Raw genomic sequence first — 14114 nt, 5'->3', positions numbered from 1 at the left:
GGCAGTCCAGAATTTTTCTGTTATGTGCCTCAAAATTCTTCCAACCACTATCCATTATCCAATTCCAAAGCCACTTCCACATTTTGAAGAATTTGGTATAGTAGGATCTCCTTTTCAATACCAAAACTTCGATTACTTTCCAACAGCTGCCGTAACAAATTACCCCAAATTGGTGGCTTAGAATAATAGGAATTAATTTTCTCAAGGTTCTGAAGGCTAAAAGTCTGAAACCAAGGTGTCAACAGGCAGATGTTCTGTAAGAAGGCTTTAGGGAAGAATCCTTTCTTACATATTCCCAGCTCCTGATGGCTCCCAGAAATCTTGGCATTCCTTGGCTTGTAGTGGTATCATTCCAATCTCTACCTCTATCTTCACATGGCCTTCTTGCCCTGTGTTTCTCTGAATCTCTGTGTGTCCTCTTCTCTTCTTATAAGGACACCAGTCATTGGGTCTAAGGTCCACTCTAATCCAGTATGACTTCATCTTAATTATGTCTGCCAAGACCCTATTTACAAATAAGGTCTCATTCACAGGTACCAGGGTTGAGACTTGAACACATCTTTTTGGGGGACACAGTTCAATCCACTATGGGGTGGGTTGCAGATTTGACTCTAAACTTGTTTGACCAAAGGGATGAGGAAAATATGACTAGTGGTGGAATTCATAATGTCAAAAAATTTCAGAAAAACCATATAAAACATTATGTAAAGCAGCACATGGTACCGTTACAGCATCTTTGCAATATCGTGTTTCTTTTTGCTGTTTCCTACAACATCCCTAGATGGATAGGTAATGGTATAAGGCTAAAGCTCAATTCAGTAAATGAAGTTCTGTGAGACAGTAACAAATGATCTGCAATAGTTTGGTTTTTATTCATCAATGTCGACATTAGCAAAACTCCAAAAAAAACATGTAATTGTTGTTTGTGATTAAATTCTGATCTCTGTTCTGTGGGTTGAATTTGAGCCTAGTTTTATGCACTACTGAATAAATTTGGACATGCCTGAGGGATGAGTGGGGTGGGTCCTCCAGCAGGAGCCCAGGACTTCTTGGAAAGACTCCTTCTAAGGGAACAAGAAACCAGGCAGATAAGATTAGCTGAATAATATAGCCATTAGAGTGGTGGAATAGTTTATTTGCCTTAAATTTGACCCTAGACCAGCCCTCAGTGGACTCAAGTGCATCTTGGAAAGATGAGGACTCTGGGTTTAATGGAACAAGACTTTTAATTGAATCTCTTGAAAAATGAGCACTTAAGCAGCCCTGCTTTCATACCCATGTGAGTGAGTGTAATGAAAAGCACAGCAAGCTTTGATGTGTGGATGACTCCAGAGCACACAGAGCTGCTTTGGCATTTCAGTGGCTTCAGTCATGGGTGACAGTGCCCACGCAGCGTAGACCCTTGGGTGATGGTGGCAGTCGTGTTGACCGGCAATGCAATGCTCAGCAGAGGCAGAGTGTCAGGTGATGTTGATGGCGTCAGGCAGTGACAGTGGTGCTCACTAGAGGTAGTGGTGTCTGGCAAACGGTGGAACTCAACAGGAGGGGGCAGTCCCTGGTGAGAAGTGGCCAAATCATGGGCCTCAGAGCAAGGTTGACCTCTTGTAGCTCCCTAGGCAGTGGATACTCCCAGAGGAGCCATGGCAAGAGACTGTGAAATGGGAGACATCGTATGATAATTGGGAATCTGAGGAGATGTGAGAAATCTCCGATGACATCAGGAAAATAACGACTGAGCACAACTTTGAGGTGGAAGCCTGAGCTTAGAGAGCAATGTTGAAAGCCAAAGAAGTAAAGTGCAGTGGTCTGAGGAAGGAAACAGATTTTAATACATATTTTTTTCTTCTGGAATTGCTTAAGATCATTATCAGTTTAACCAAAGTCTGCAGCTGCTTTTATGCGGCCCGGTTCACAATGATATTTGCACCTGTGTGTGAGCGGGAGTTCATTTAGTCGTTAAGCGTTCTGTCTCCTTTTTTCTGTGTTCCTGAAGTCCTTCATTGCAATAGGAAGAAGTCTTTTTTCTTTTCTTTTTTGTCCTCTGAGAAGTTTTAATCAGCATCGAAAGATTCCGAAAGAACCTAGTCTGATCGTATTTGGCTCTGAACACGGGCTGTCAAATCCATTACTAAGACGCCAGACATGTATGTCTGAGTACCAGCCCAAAAAGTCACATGTAGGTCCATCTACCCGGTGCTTTGATTAAGAATTGGTAAGTTCTAAACTGAAGGACAGTGGAGTTGAAGTTCAATGTCTCCCATTTTCTGGTACCTTCTTCCTTTCACGCCTGCCTCCTTATCAGGTGCCAGATTATCAAAGGACGTCAAAGAGGCCTGATAGGATCTAGCTAATCACTGATGTCATTGAATACTACCAGAAATAAATTCTGCTGCTTCTCAATCAAAATCGCACCAAACAAGCCCTCAGAGGATGAAGCATATGCTCAAATTCCTTCTTCTCCCTGGAGGAAGTATAGTAGAGAGTTGATGAGTCAGACAGCCCTGGATTCAAGCACAGCTCTGGTGCTTCCTAGCTGTGTGACCTTGGGCAAGTTACTTAACCTCTCTGTGTCTCCATGTCCTCCTCTGTCAAATGAGGATGATAATCATACCTACCTCATAGGATAATTGTGAGGAAAAGAGATGATGTTTGCTTAGTGCTTTGTCCAATGCATGACTGGACTAGGGCTCACTTAATAATAATAATAACAGTAGTAAAGATAATGATGATGATGTTGAAGGCCATCAACAAGGAAGCTGAATGTTGTTGGAGATTGTCTTGGAGGCTTCTGTAATAGGAATTAGAACGCCTCCTCTTTTCACATAAACTGCTAATATACTCTGTGGGGGATGATGAGCTTCAGGCAGGGGGATGAAGCACGTCCCTTTAGTCAAGCTCTGCAAACACAGCAGCTGCTCACATTAATCCCTGACTCTTATGTCACTGGCTTTTCTCAGACAGAACCCTCATTGAGTTTGGGGGAACTGGGGCTGGCTGTGCACTAGCCATGTGAGCTCCGCAGCTGCTCTCTCGTTCTGACCCCTCCTTGGGACAGACAGGGAGCTCAATCCGTAAGATCGCCAGATGTTTGGATTTCTTGTCCAAGGGAGGTGCAGCTGGATTTCTCTATATTTCTGTGCATTTGATTTGCAGGATGTGTCTTGTTCACCAAGATCGAAGTTTATACTCGGGCCTTCTCACGGGTGAGGTCACTTTGCTGTTATGAGCCAAAAGTCGCCCTCCAGCAAATCTGTCTGATGTTTTCTTGGCTGTAGTTTAAGTTCCCAGAGCAAGATGTTTTAGACTAAGAAGGACTGTTTGTGCAATGAAGCAATCCTATTCTGGAAATTTGTTCCAGTGGTTGTGTTTTCTTCTTGGTTTTGAGCAAGGACATTCATATTTTTGTTAGTATCTCAGCTGTGAAAGAGCACTGGGCTTGTTAGAGAGATTTCGGGTGGTCTGGTTGTGCACATTAGTGTTGGTGTCCCTACAACTCAGGCTTGGTCTCTAGCAAATAAAGAGAGAGCCAGATTAGGACCGTTTAGAGTCTACACTGGCATTAACTGGCTGGCAACTTGAACAGAGACAAAACAAACGATTTGCACAGCTGTTCTCTCTCTAGTCTAGTTTCTCTGAATTTTCTTTCCATTAACACTATTGCAAGGGGCCCTTTGAACTTTTTATTCCCTAAATGTCCCTCTCCATGAAGTTGTCATACCACAGATACACTGTATATCCATTTATGTTCTCCGTCTATAGCTGCATTTTATATATAGAAAGAATAGGATTTTTTGCCCCTCCCAAGAAAAACTTTTGCCTCCTTGACTAATGAGCCTCACTCATTGACTGAAACACATCTCATGCTTAAAAATACCCAATTTACTGTGGTGTTATCAGTTGACTATTATAATTTATGGTTCGAGAAACTGAGTCATTCATGTTTTCCTTTTGAACCCTATATAAATATTTATAACAGCATTCATTACTCTAAAAATTTTTATAAAGGAACAAGGCAGGATAACTTTTTGAAAACATAGTTGCTTTCTGAAGAAATGTAGTCAAAATTTTCATAATTACAAATTTTTTTCCATCTTGTTAGCACTTCTTAGGTTGTATGTTAATAGTTGGTTGAGATCCAGCAAAAATAGCAGGACAAATATTTTTTGCACATGTCCTTCTTTTTCATTCCTGTGATCATATTTCTGATGGAAGCCCCGATCACCTCAAATTCAACTGTTTTCTCCCTCTGGATCCACATTTACAAGTGCAATTGCCCTCAGGGGCCCGGGAGGTCGCATAAATTAATAAGGAAGCTCAGAAGTAAGAAAGCAACACACTCAAGGCAATGGTGACTGGAAGCTGACACTGAGCCTTTGTGTCAGGAAGACAAGAGGGAGCGCTTGCAAGTTGGGAACTGGGAAGTATGTGCTCCATGTAAAGATGGCACCTGTTACATAACTCTTACAGCCTTATTGTCGTGGGGAAATGACAGTCTGGTGTTGCAGATCATTTTATTGTTTTAAAAAGAAGCCAGAAATCTGGAACTTTATGTGATTCTTAAATATTGAACAACACTCTTTAGGCCAAATAAAACAGCTCTATGACCTGGGTTGGGCCACTGAACACTAATTTTTGACCTTAGTTCCAGATACCTCCTCCTCCCCAGTCCAATCCATCTTGAACTGTATTTTTAAAAATTTAACCCTCTCAGTGTAACTCATATCATGGCCCTCTCCTGCTTAGAAGTTTTCAGTAGCTTCTCACTGCTACCAAGTCGACTCTAAACTCATGAGCCAGGCATTTAAAGCCATCTGCCACATGATGTGTTATCTTCCATTCACCTATCTGAACACCAACATTTTCTCTTTTCCTGGCTTTGTATTTTCTGCCTCTATGCTTTTACTCAGATGGCTTCTTCTGCCTGAAACCTTTATGCTTAAATCCTACCAACCTTTCAAGGTCCAACTCAGATGCTTCCTTTCCAAGAAGCCTTCTCTGCTTTGTATTTTCTGCCTCTCAGAGGAAGTTATTCTTTCTCTGAACTTCATAGCATATTTTGTAAAAGAATTTTATTTTGTGGCAAAATATGTGTAACACAAAATTTACCATCTTAACTACTCTAAGTGCACAGTTCAGTGATGGCAAATCCATTCATAACAGAGGGCAACTGTCACAAGTGACTATCTTCATAATTCTTTTCAGTTTGTAAAACTGAAACGCCATGCCCATTAAACAATAATGCCCCATTCTCTCCCACCTCTCAACCCCAAGGAAACCATCATTCTACTTTCTGTCTCTCTGATTTTGACTACCCTAAGCACCTCCTATGAGTAGAGTCATATAGTATTTCTTTTTGTGACTGGCTTATTTCACTTAGCATATGTTCTCAAGATTCATCCATGTTCGTGTCAGAATTTCCTTCCTTTTTAATGTTGAATAATATTCTGTTGAATGTATACACCGCATTGTGCTTGCCCACGCATCTGTCCTTGAACGCTTGGGTTGCTTCTATGTTTTAGCTATTGGGAATAATGCTGCTATGAACATGGGTGTGCAAGTATCTCCGAGACCCTACTTTCAATCCATTTAGGTGAATACTTAGAAGTGGAATTGCTGGATTGTATGCTAAGTCTGTTTTAAATTTTCTGAGGAACAGCCATACTGTTTTCTACAGCGGCTGCACCATTCTATGTTCCCAAGAATAGTGCCCAGGGTTCCAATTTCCCCGCATCCTCACACACATTTGTTATTTCCTGGGTTTTTGTGTTTTTTTTGATAGTAGCCATCCTAAGGAACGTGAGGTGAACAGCATATTATTTTTGATAAGGTGCTTAGAACACCTGACAAATATCCATATTTGTCCTGCATTGGAATGTGTTTGCTCAGAAGCAGCAGCTTATCGACTGTCCCCCTTCACTTCCCCTGGCTTTGTCCTGTGTCACAGGGGAATAGCGTATTAATCTAACTGTGGGGGGGGGCATTTATCACTTCTCATCATGTAATATAGTTATTTGTATCCAGGTCCTCTGTCCTCTACTAGGTAATATGTTAAGGCAGGGGTTATTTCTAATATAACCCTGATTCCCTACGGTGACAAGTACTCAATAAATACTTATAATATGAGCATTTGTGACTCTATTCATTGCTTCATCCACCAGATCATTCCTGCCACACTCCTCAAAAGTTTCATACCTACTGCTGTGCTGCTAGAAGGGGATTGAATTGAGAGAAGGGAAATACAGCTAAGGAAGGGTAACGTGCAAGAACGATGAGGCCTCTCATGTGTTTGCATCAAATCCTCCATCAGCTTTAGCTCACATGTTGAGCTTTTTAAATATTGATCATTGAAAATTTAATACAAAATCTGTTGACCCTTGCTTTAAGATGCTGTGAAACAGCCTACCAATTTTTAAAAATTGGTTTGACATTGTAGAAGGACTAAAGAATGAGTGATTCTCGGGTTACCTGATTGAATACAGGAATTGGATTTCTCATTTGCCTCGCTGCACTCCTGTGTGCAGGCTAGTATATCCAAGAGTGGCCACAAGAGGGGAGTATGAACCGTGGTCCTCTTTCACAAACGAATGGAACCAATGAGTCCTTCTTCCTTCAGCTGAATGCAAGCTCCATTCTGAAAAATAGGCAATAGAAGAATCATACTCCTTCCAGCTGATTGTCAAAGAATGAAGGTGGGTTTGCCGTTTATTTGTTCATGGAGAATATAACCTTCAACTCTCAGCTGTCGAATCGTACCGTGATCCTGACTGGAAGAAACACTTATGGAGGAGGGCCTGAAGGACGTGTGGTCCCTCTCCCTCGTTTCTCTAATGTCACTTGACCTTTGCATTAAACGAGAAGCCTGAGAAAACTGTCTTCTCAGATCACCTTGTTTTGCCCCCTTAGAACTGTTTGTATTGAATTCTGATCTGGAATGTTGTCATAGGCCTTAAAAGGGATGCTTTAAAAAAGAGCTGTTGGAAAGGTATTACATCAATATAAGGATGTTATATTTGTTGTGTGAACAAATTCACACAACGTTCTGTTTTTGAGGACCCATGGGAGATATTTCCCTCAAAACTCAGAAAGCAAAATTTGTTTGCTTCAACTTATTGACTTTGTAAAAGTTTTGACTAATCATGCTTCTCTCTGTCCTTTGACTGCTGGGAGGCTTCTGTTACTCAACAAACATTTACGACTTCCCATCATACGTCAGGCGCTGCTGGCTGCTGGAGACACGATGGGAGCACAAGTCGAGGATTTCTGGCCTCATGAAGCCTGCAGTTTAGTGGAAGGGACAGATATCCACGAATCGCTCAGAGGAGTGTGCAAACTACACACTGGAAAGTGCTGTGAAGGAAGGAAGCTTCATAGCACGAGAGCGCGTTACAGGGGGACTGGACTTAATTCGAAGAAATGTCCTTTGAACCCACGGATGAGTAGAAGTTACCTGAGTGAGGCTTGGGGCACTGACATCCCTACCAGAAGGGGACAGCACTGGGCACTCTGGCAACTGGAAGATGAATTCCAGGGGGGCTGCAGCACAGGGTGTGGGGCAAGGCTTGAGAGGACAGCTGGGGTTTGGTGGCCTCCCCCAGGCCTGTGTTTTACCCTCTATCTCTTGTCTATGATATCCTTTCATAATAAACATTTTTGTGGAACAAGATGGAGTCTAAGTTAAGTCATTGTTCCAAGTTGCATTGCATGCTGACTCCATCAGACATTACATGAAAAACAGTTTCACCCACGCATTTCCACTGACAAGACTCACACAGGTGCACAGGTTCCACTCTGGGTGAGCCTGTGGACTTGAGAGCACAGGTTGACTTTGCTCTGATGGCATCCAGAGGTTCACATTATTCTTCCTTCACAGCACATCAGGATCCAGAGTTCAAGAGTTCTTCTCAGAAAATGGGTTATTGATAATTTAGAAATAATAACCCTGCCTTTTGCTTCTGTAAAATATTACTGTCAGTTGCCTTTTAAAAATGCTTCAAGAACAAACAGGCCAAGTAAATAAAAAGACAGTATTTTATAGTTGTGTGGGTTTTTTTGTGTGTGTGTGCTGAGGAAGATTCGCCCTGAGCTAACATTTGTGCCAATCTTCCTCAGCACATTCGCCCTGAGCTAACATTTGTGCCAATCTTCCTCTATTTTATAGTATATGGGCTGCCAGCACAGCATAGCTGCTAACAGAGTGGTGGAAGTTTGTGCCCAGGGACTGAAACCAGGCTCCAGAAGTGGAGCGTGCTGAATTTAACTACTAGGCCACTGGGGCTGGCCCTGTAGTTGTGTTTTTTATTATAAAACTTCATTCCATCATCTTTGCTGAGGATTAGAATGTGTTGGTGGAAGATTCCTAGAGGAAGCCTCTGTGGTTAGGCAGTCTCACCTTCATCTGTTATGCCTGTTCTGGGTATTAAGTTGATCCAAGGCCTATTTCTGAGCCCTTACTCATTCTAGCAAAACACGTTTTATTTAACAGAAGGGATGAAAAAGGAAGAAATTGGAGATACCAGCTGAGATTGCTTACAAATAGTATCTTTCCTGAGCTTGAGGGCACATCAGACAAATTGCTGCCACAGGACCTTAGCAAAGGTTGCTCTCTCTACCTGGAATGCTCTTCCTCTGTGTCACCACAAATCTGACTTGTTCACCTCCTTCTAGTTTTTGATTGACTGTTACCTTCTCAATGAGACTCACTTAGATCACCTTTTTAAAATTGGTGACTCCCTTGAACTCCTGGTTCCTTTTACCCTATTTCAGGAGTTGACAAACTATGGCCCCCTGATTTTGCAAATAAAGTTTTATTGGAACACAACCGTATTCATGTTTTAACGTCTTGCCTATGGCCGATTTTGCCCTACAATGACATAGCTGAGAGACAATGTGGCCCCCGAAGTGCATGGTAAGTCTTCAACAACTATTTGTTGAATGAATGAATATAAAGTGTTCCACAAAGATGAGACAGTTCATTATGATCATTATCATTATTTCAATATAATGAACTTTTCCAAAGGGGAGGATATACGTTACCCCAGCCTGTATTCTTAACCCAATGCGTAGACAGTCGTGACCATCAGCAGACCCCCTTAGCTGCTGCAGGCAGCCTGCTCTCATGGGTCTGCCTCTGAGCCCTTATATACCTGCTTCCCTCCACCAGAACACCCACATGGTCCCAAAATAGACACTGGAGGAAAAGGCTTTGTTACAAAAGTAAACAGCTTTTGCAGCTCTAAGATGTTTGGCTTTTGTTGGGGAAGTGCTATTTTCATGTTCAGACAGAGGAATGGCTATTTTTACACCATAGACAGACAAGATTCAACTATTGAGCCAAATGGATAGGTGCATTTTCAAAGTGTGTCTTTATTTCACTTAAAAGAAGAGGGGAAGGGATAGCTCACCTTTTGACCAAGGAAATAAAAGGTTCTGCCTTCCACTTGGCTCCTCAGCAACTGATAAAACTATTTCGTATGGGTTACAGTTTTTGATCACATCGACAAACACCAGTTTATATAAAATGGTCTCTTCTCTATGTAAAACATCCACATCGTCACTGCAAAAGCATTAAGATTGGATCCCTCTAACCAGAATCCTGAAATTTATTTTTTATTTCTGCTGACTTTTTAAGTGCCATTTCAGTTGTAGTTTTCAAAAGTACAGATAGATCAACCTCCTTCTTGCTTTTAGATAGTTTTTGAGGGTGAGTATGAGCTAAGAGTTATGTATGGCACCACGGGGTCGCCCTATGACAGCCAGTCTCAGCTGAGGGTGAGTTTGCACTTAGCTAAGTCTGGAGACGTTTTTGATTGTTGTAACTGGGACCGTGCTGCTGGCATCTTAGTGCTACTTAGCATCAGCCAGGGATGCCACTAAACATGCCACAAGGCGCCAGATAAGTACCCCTCACTGTCCCAAAAGAATTTTCCTGTCTAAAATGTTAGTAGTGCTGAGATTGAGAAACCCTGTCCTACAAGACAGTTAATATTTTCCTTTTCCTTTCTAAGCCAGTTGCTTTCTTGTTGCCTTGGTGATGTCATCACATGCACCCTAGGGTTAATAACAGGTGCTCATTTCCTCCCGCTCTGGGAGGAGATAATGACCAGAGGGAGCCGTAAACCATTCAAGCATTAAAAATCTCTATGGAAAAGAATTATTACTCTTTATTAAGAGACAATTATATGTCTCCAGATTTTATGGCTTTTTAAAATTTTAAATAATTTAGGAAAGCTTAAAATCTATATGTTAGCTGTCCCTTTGTGGTGTCAGAGAGGGAAAGTCACAGAACACAAGATGCAGAAATGCACATAAAAAAATCCACAGCTGATGTGTTCTTCTCAGTCTCTCCAGAGCTGTGTTGTTCCAGAGTGTTTCCCCCGTCTCCAGCCTCCTCCCCGCCCTCCTTTCTCTTCCTGGAGGATAGCTTTGCTCCAACCTCTCCTTCCTTCCCTCTGAATTTGCTGTTTTTTTAATCAACTATCTTTTGTTACCAAGCATTCCCTTGGGGTCTCATCCTTCACCCAAATAGTTTATTGGCATTTTTTTCTGAACAAATACAGTGCACTTACAAGATGAGTTTAGATGAATAAAATCTTCTTCATCTTAACATAAGTACAAATAATTCCCCTTGAATGTTTGTTAACTTTATCCACCTAGCCCTTCTCAATTAAGTAATGGATAAATAGTAATTAGTACAAAAGCTGAAAACCAGAGAAAAGGATCCCTTCACTAAATATTAATTTGGGACTGAAAAGAGAACTTTGTGGCTTTAAACTGGGTTCCTAATGTGTAAGACACCTGAATCTTCAAATTGTTATTGGAAGAAACTGTGTTCTCTTTTTAATTTTCTAGAAGTCTTGGGTTCCTGGAGACACAGGGCTGCCATGGTGGTAGTGGCTGCTACGTAAACGAAGGGCCCAACGGGTAAGCTTGAAGGAGTGGAACCACCTGTCTTTAATACACAGAACATCTTCTCACAAGAGTCTATGCAAACTCAAAGAGTATGTCTTAAGGTGGGGTTATGTGTATTTCTACTTAAGTTGCTAATAGATTTTGAAGGGGAGGTTAGTGATTAGGATATAGCACAAGGCTCTTCCACGCAGCATCTGGAAACACTTCAGATGTAGAAGATTGAGTTGGATAGGTCATTGGTCCCCTCCATTATGTTATTTCTTAGGTTTTTATATGTTTCCTTAAAAGAGGAGAAATACTCTGTCTATGTCAATTACCTTCAAGAGAAAATGTAATTTACTCTCCATTTGCACCCGATTTGCTATCCGGAGTCCCTGCACTGGTCCACAAAGTCTAGAGGCTATGGCTGCTGTGATCTCGCTGACCTCCTGTCCTGGTACTCGCCCCTCACTCACTCACTCACTCTGCTCCAGAATATTGGCCTCCTTGCTGCTGCTCAAACCCTGCAGACACACCCTGGCCGGGAGCATTTGTACTTGTTCTTTCTTATGCCTAGAATGTTCTTTCCTAGTTTATCCACTTGGCTCATTCTCTCCCTGCCTCAAGTCTTTGCTCCAATTTTTCTTCAGTGAGACCTCTTCTGACCATATTATTTAACACGGCAAACCACACCTTCGCTTTCTCCCCTCAGCTCTCTTGATCCTCCCTCCCTGCTCAACTTTTTTCCTTTTTCACATAATATTAATGACCTTCTGATAAACTAAGTCATTTACTCACTTATAATGCATTTATTTTCTGCCAGCTCCTGCTAGAATGTAAGCTCGTCAAGGGCAGAGATTTTCGTTTGTTTTGCTCGCTAATGTATGTCAAGAGCTTAGAATAGCGCCTGGCTCATAGTAGCCATTCCATACATATTTGTTGAACAGATGAATGGTTAGCTAAGCACAGGCAGGCATAGAAAGCTGTAGTTATGGCAGGGGGCTTTATAAGGAGTTTGTGACAGTCAAGAGGGCAGCTTGGAGACACCACAAAACAAGGATGGAAGGAAGACAAAACACAAATAGGGGGAAGGGGGCGACGTGTACTGCACTTTACAATTTTTCCTAAGATTGACCTTGCACACGGGTATCTGAGGTGTAGGAAAATTCTTGCGTATAGACGCTCTTAGGTGGCTGGTTCCAGTGGATTTTAGGGCTCTGTGTGTGTGTGTGTGATAGGGCAGAGAGACAGGAAGGCATTGCAATGGTGCTGCCGAGGAACTTCCCGTCACTCCCTTGACTTTTCATACCTTCCGCCTCCATACACTTGACCTTCATGCTCATACCTGCAGCATGTCATCTGGTTTTATTTTTATAGTCAGACAAAGGCGACAAACTCAAGATATCTCTGGATATAAACTTAAATACCTCTCAGGACCACAGTGAGACAAAACAACTTCATTTTTACCAGACACAAGATGAAGATGACTCATCAGACAAAACAAATCTAGTTTTACAAACCCACCTGTTCACGCTGGGGAAGCTGTTTCCACTTAATATTCCAGTGTGTTCTGGCTGAGTTAGAAGGAACAATGGAAACATCATTAGAAGACGATAAGGTCATATTAGGTTATGCTTCTTTCCCCACCAGAAGGATGTTGCTGGTGAGCGCGGTTCAGAGCTTGAGCTCCGTGTTAGGAAAGGAAGCAGACTGCCGGGGTTTGAATCTTGGGTCCACTCCTTAATGGTGTGACTTAAGGAAGGTTATCAATCTTTTTAATCCGTGGTTTTCCCATGGGTAAATAGTATTGTGAGATTATTGTGAGGATAAAATGAGCTAAATTACATGTAAAGCGTCTGGCACAGTGCCTTAATAAAGGCTGTCCCTTAGGCATGCTCTGTAATACAGGCAGTCGGATTGCCTGCATTAAAATTCTGGCTTTATTACTTGCTATGCAACTTGGAGCAAGACGCTTCACCTCGCTTTGCTTCAGCTTCGTTTTCAAGAGGCAAATTACTTACAGCAAAGGATCACTATGAGGATCCAATGAAACAGTTTAGGCAAATAACTTAGCAAAGGCCTGACATGGAGCCAGTGTGCAACACGAGGCCACTCCTGTGACTCTTATCTACCACTATCCTTACTCCTCCTCATACTATTACTACAGCCACTGCTGCGGCTACTGCTATGTTACTAAGCAATGTGAGAAGATTGGGAAAAAAAACACACAAATTTTACTCTCAAAGAGACGTCTGTTTACAGCTTTTAAAAACACTTTCCCTTACCCTCCTATCCATATTCCTCTGTTTATCATGGAAATGCAATCACTTATCAATAGAAATCAAGATAAGAGAGTGAGGGGAGGGATGCGCTTCAGATTCTTGGTTCTAGAAACAGTCACGGAGTTCCTTGGGTTGTAATTTGAGCAGCATTTTTGAGTGCAAAGGTCCCTGTTTTCCAGTATTTCATTTGTTCTTGGACTTGGTGACATACTGAAAGTAACAGAAGAGATAAGGAGCTGGCTATAACTGAGGAATAACTGGTCACTGTGGGAGAGACTGTGAACTGTCTACAATATCTATTTGTCCTTCTTTCTTTATTATTAAAATGCCTAGGTCATAGCTGGGAGCTCTGCTTTTCTGCTGGAGGCTTTACTTCCCAGATTCACTTGCAGCTAGCTGTGCCCTTAGACTAAGTTCTTGACTATGGAATGGCAACAGAAGTGATGTGTGCCACTTTCAGGTCACAACCTTAAAAGAAATGGGTAATGCATGCTTCTTTTCCTTTCTTTCTTCTTACTACCTGGGATGTAGACATGATGGATGGTGCTAGAGCAGCTGTTTTGGACCCGGAGATGGATGGTTCATAATGAGGATGGCAGCGATGCCCTACCAACCTTGGATTGTCCATCTCTGGACTTTCAAATGTTGGACAGCAATAAACCTCTATCTTGTTTTAGCCACTAGACTTTGGGATCTCAGCCTGTAACAGATACAGCTAAATTAACTTGGTAAAAATGGCACTCTACTCAACTACAGTCATAAATGAAGACAATTGTAAACAATTTGAATGTAATGAAGACATTACATTAAATTACATTACATTGAATGTAATTTTCAGGAAGGAAATACGTCAGCCTCTGAGGTAGATTAATTTAAATTCAAGAGACTGCATTAAGTTTTGAACTTTAAAGCATTTTGCAAGGGTTTCTCTTGCCCCTCTGAAGA

The sequence above is a fragment of the Equus caballus genome, chromosome 3 (genome assembly GCF_041296265.1).
Source record: "Equus caballus isolate H_3958 breed thoroughbred chromosome 3, TB-T2T, whole genome shotgun sequence".
NCBI classification, from domain to species: Eukaryota; Metazoa; Chordata; class Mammalia; order Perissodactyla; family Equidae; genus Equus; species Equus caballus.
This window is presented reverse-complemented; position numbering follows the sequence as displayed.